Below are 5,553 nucleotides of genomic sequence, written 5' to 3'. Positions count from 1 at the left end.
CCTATAGGTGGGGAAGAGCAGAGTGGGGGCTTGATCTGATTTGTCGAAGGAAGGGCAGGGGAGGGCCTTGTAGCAGTCCCGGAAGGGAGAGTAGCAATGATCCAGAGTACTCTATGAGTGTGTTGCACAGGACATGTGTTGATAAAAGTTCGGTAGCGTTTTCTTCAGATTTCCTTAAAGTCCCCAGCTACAATAACTGTGGCCTCATGATTCAGGGACTGAACATTAGCAAGTAATATACTCTGAAGCGGTGGATGGTATGCATGTCGCCTGAGTCTGACTAGGGCCCCACTTCTTCTTCCCCTTCTCTGGTGTCAGCATTTTGGTGCAGACCCCGGGATGAATAGAGTTGTCTCGGGAAGTTCAAACACAGGATCCATGTCAGTGAAGCCCAATTTCTGCTATAATATCTGGTGAGTGACAGCCGATCTAATAACCCAAAGTTATTTTCGGCTGTAGGTAATAATACAATAAATGTTCTGAGCAAATATTGTGAGAAATAACACACACAAAACAAAATCATATGGCAAAGTTGGCTGGGAGCTAGAAACAGGGCAACTGTGTCTGTCGGCGTCATCTTTTCATGAGACTTCCAGTGTGTTGACATTGTGTGTGTGATTAGACCTGAGAACCCATGCCTACCGATCATCTCCTCAGCAGACCTCCAATTACCCAGGAGATCACACAATTTTCCCTGGAGTGAAAAGTAGAGAAACAAGGAACCCAAAAGCTACAGCAGTAAAGATAGTAAAGTTTCAGTAGAAAAGTTATTTTCACGTTAACGAGGATTAAGGACATTCTTGAGAGATTCTCGAGAGGTATAGATTCCCGAGAGACGTCACCGTAATGTAAACTTGCGAATTACTCACATCTCGTGCACGATACTCGCCCGGCAGTTGCCCTCTCTAAGCAGAGCAGTGTAAGTAGAATTGTCTTGTTGAGCCAAACTTTCCTACAGTAAAAATCGTAATAGCAAGAGTAATGTTTTTTAAACAGCTAAAACATTTAAGCATTTTTTATTATATTTGAGACTTGTTTTATTGAATTTTCAAGTAATGTAACAGTGTAAAAGCCTGTTACATTCTGAAATTGTTGTGGTGGCTTTCAGAAAAGGAAACTCAACTGTGTTTTTTCCCCTGTTGGCTGCAGTGCTCTGAGTCACCGTTGGGGCAAGTAGCCATATTTTATTTTATTTTATTAGGATCTCTTTTGGTCCCCATTTGGACTAATCTTCCAAGAGTCCTTAACATTAAAATACAATTTATAATACAAACAAACTTTCACATGTAACACACTATTACAAACATACGTAATACACTACTAGCCATATGATCTAGCTATGCAATCAAGAAGCCTATCAACTCACCAAGGAATTATCAATGTTTTTAGTCGCAATTTGCGTTTACCTCAGATAATGACTTCATGATATTAATAAAATTAGGTCTGGTTTGTTCCAAGGTAACTTTAATATGCTGAAATTGTGTAATGTAGCTAGGAGTTTCTAGTTCAGCTAATGTCAGTTTTCAGCTAACTAGGAGATAGCTATTAGGATGTAGCTAGCTAAGGAGAATGGCAAAATTATTTTGTTTAGCTTTCTACCGTGCAATCTCTATACTATAGTATGAACGAGACTGATAACGTTACTGTACTTTCATATTCGTAAGAGAGGGGTCTGATATGCTAACATTGCTAGCATCAGTAGCTAGCTAGCTGTGCTGTATTGTTTCTGGTAAGCTACATTTAATGTGTGTACAAACGAGAACATAAACCATTAAATTGTCTGCACATGCTTGTAGATTGTTGCATTAATTAAAAGTGTAATTTGGTTGAATTATTCAAGAGTTTGGCTAACATGTTTTAGAAGAAAAATTGCTTGCATTGTTGAATAATGCTTAGCTAGTAACTAGTGGCTTCTGTGATACTGATATGTTCTGTAAATTTGGAGCTGCAGAGCAAGAATGTCATATTTCCAGCCACAACTAAAGGTAAGGCAAGGATGTAATGGAAAAATATAAACGCAACATGTAAAGTATTGGCCCCATGTTTCATGAGCTAAAATAAAAGCTACCAGAAATGCTCCATATGCACAAAAAGCTTGTTCATCTCAACTTTTGTGTACAAATGACTTTACATCCCTGTCAGTGAGCATTTCTCCTTTGCCAAGATAATCCATCCACCTGACAGGTGTGGCATATCAATAAGCTGATTCAACAGTGTGGTCACTACATCATTACACATTACATCCCTTGTGCTGGGGACAATAAAAGGCCACTGTACAATGTGTAGTTTTGTCACTACTCAATGCCACTGATGTCTCAAGTTTTGAGGGAGCGTGCAATTGGCATGCTGACTGCAGGAATGTCCACCAGAGGGCTGTTACCAGATAATTTAATGTTCATTTCTCTACCATTAGCCGCCTCCAATGTTGTTTTACAGAATTTGGTGTATGTCCAACCGGCCTCACAATCACTGACCACGTGTAAACACACCAGAGCAGGACCTCCATGTCTGGCTTTTTCACTTGTGGGATCGTCTTGAGACCAGCCACCCAGAGAGCTGATGAAACTGTGGGTTTGCACAATCAAAATATTTCTGCATAAACTGGCAGAAACCGTCTCAGGGAAGCTCATCTGCATGCTCGTCGTCCTCACCAGGGTCTTGATCTGACTGCAGTTCAGTGTCGTAACTGACTTCAGTGGGAAAATGCTCACCTTCGATGGTCACTGGCACCCTGGAGAAGTGTGCTCTTCACGGATGAATCCCGGTTTCAACTGAACCGGGCAACATGGTGTTATGTGGGCAAGTGGTTTGCTGATGTCAATGTTGTGAACAGAGTGCCGCATGGTGGCAGTGGGGTTATGGTATGGGCAGGAATAAGCTACGGACAACAAATACAATTGCATTTTATCGATGGCAATTTGAATGCACAGAGATAACGTGAGAAGATCCTGACGCCCATTGTTGTGCCATTTATCCACCACCATCACCTCATGTTTCAGCATGATAATGCACGGCCCCATTTTGCAAGGATCTGTACACAATTCCTGGATGCTAAAAATGTCCCAGTTCTTCCATGGCCTGTGTACTCATCAGACATATCACCCATTGATTATGTTTGGGATGCTCTGGATCAATGTTTACGACAGCATGTTTCAGTTCCTGGAATATTCAGCAACTTCACACAGCCATTGAAGAGGAGTGGAACATTCCACAGGCCATAATCAAAAGCCTGATCAACTCTATGCAAAAGAGATGTGTCACTTATCAAGAGAGCATCCCTGGTCAGCTCTAATGCTTCTGATCTGGCAGACTCACTAAACACAAATGCTTTATTTGTAAATTATGTCTGAGTGTTGTCTGCCTATCCATGAAGGTAAAAAAATGCTTTACTTTATTAAGTATATTTTAAAAAATTATACAATATTTACTTTTGATAATTAAGTATATTTAAAACCAAATACTTTGACTTTCACTCAAGTAGTATTTTAATGCATCTTTACTTTTACTCAAGTATGACAATTGAGTACTTTTTCTATCTCTGATGGGAATAGCCCTGAAGGTGCAAGGACATTTGTCTTTGACAGACACTGTCTGGGTTGTCTGGGTCATTGTGTGTCTAACATAGATTTGACCTTGTCAGATGCATATTTTGGGGGGTATGAATACTGTGTTGTCATGTAGCATTGTTGTGCCTACTGGCAAGGAGATAAAATCTCTTAAACAAAACAGTTTTACATAAATTCTGTTCATACTGATTATTCTGTCAATCAAGCTTTGTAAAGATCACTATCGATGGCAGGATAAATGGTTAATTGCTATTGTAAAACAGACTACTTTTAAGAAGTGTTATGAGGGGGGAGACTCAATATACTTTAAAGTGACTGTATCCAGCTCACTAATAATCACCAAAATTAAAGCTAGACAGTCAGGGAGTACTGAAAATTCCCATAACAAAGCTCATTTTGATTGCGACCTCGGCCCCTGGGCCAAAATTAGTATGACACCCCTGGTTTAGCCAATCCTATCTGCCAATCAGGGCTGTTTATGTAAAGATATTCAAATTTGTATCAACACGCCCACACGATCAGATTGATCATTTCAATGGCAAAAGGAGGCTCAGTAAAATAAATTATAGAAAATGTTTTTGGAGTTATTTTCATGAAATACACAGTGATGCATTAGCATTACAGTGATACAGTGATGATTTAAAAATACAATTAACAAGATTGCATGGGGCTAAAAAGTCATGTTGCTTTTCTTTCAAAACAGTAACTCTTGCTTAAGGTCACATGTCCTGAAAGTGGCCAGAAGAGATGGTGGTCTATCAGTGGGGGCTCGGCCAATCCCCAGGCTTCATGCTGGTGTCCTGCTGCCTCGGAAACTCAACGTGACACGAGGCTCAGTCCGCACAACACACCACACAAAGACACTGAGCCTCAGTGACAGCACCATACACTGCCCTCTCTCTCTCCTTCGCTCTGACTCGCTTTCACTCTTCTCTCTCTTTCTCTCCCTCTCTCTCTCTCCCTCTCTCTCTCTTTCTCTCCCTCTCTCCCTCTTTCTCTCTCTCTCTTTCTCTCTCTCTCTAACTTCGTCCATTTTCACTTTATAAAACTTTCTCGCCCGCTTTGGGATTGACAGGAACTGTCCCAATGACTCAGAAGAGTTTGAGATGAAGTTGAGGATGAACAGAAATGAAGTTATTTACAGTTTCTTTCAGACTTCATATCTAGTTTGCTTTTGAAGGATTTCAGGCTCAGATAAAAAAAAATACATATAGAATGTAACTCTGTACCGAATACAGTGTCCCACATTCATGTTTATTTAATAACGGTCCATCTGTTTCAGTAGCTAATATAGGCAACACTGATATTGACATCTGATATCAACAGTCTGTGACATGACTACAGCAGATATATGGGCAGAATTATGTTTGGTCTGTTTTTAACAGTTAAGATCCTTCCCGTTGATCTCTGTTGATTCATCATGAGAGGAGAGAGGGAAGCAGGAGTGCTAATTTCTGTTGATGGATTGATGGTTTAGACTTTGGTATGTTTCCTTTCTGACTCTATGGGTGTGCATGGACTCTGAAATCAATACGATGCAAGGTTTTGTTTCTCAGACTTCAACTGCAAAAATAGACAATATTTGGAACAGTTACAGGCTAATAAGCTAGTTAAACAGTGCATTCAGAAAGTATTCAGACCCATTCCCTTTTTCACATTTTGTTACATCACAGCCTTCTTCTAAAATGGATTAAATCGTTTCCCCCCCTCATCAATCTACACAAAATACCCTGTAATGACAAAGCAAAAACAGTTTTTTAGATTTTTTTGCAAATGTATGACATTTACATAAGTATTCAGACCCTTTACTCAGTACTTTGTTGAAGCACATTTGGCAGCGATTACAGCCTTAAGTCCTCTTGGGTATTTTTTAAATTATTTTTTATTTAACTTTTATTTAACCAGGTAGGCTAGTTGAGAACAAGTTCTCATTTACAACTGCGACCTGGCCAAGATAAAGCAAAGCAGTGTGACACAGACAACAAAA

This window comes from Oncorhynchus gorbuscha, linkage group LG11 (assembly GCF_021184085.1).
Source record: "Oncorhynchus gorbuscha isolate QuinsamMale2020 ecotype Even-year linkage group LG11, OgorEven_v1.0, whole genome shotgun sequence".
Taxonomy (NCBI): domain Eukaryota; kingdom Metazoa; phylum Chordata; class Actinopteri; order Salmoniformes; family Salmonidae; genus Oncorhynchus; species Oncorhynchus gorbuscha.
Note: the sequence above shows the minus strand (reverse complement) of the source record.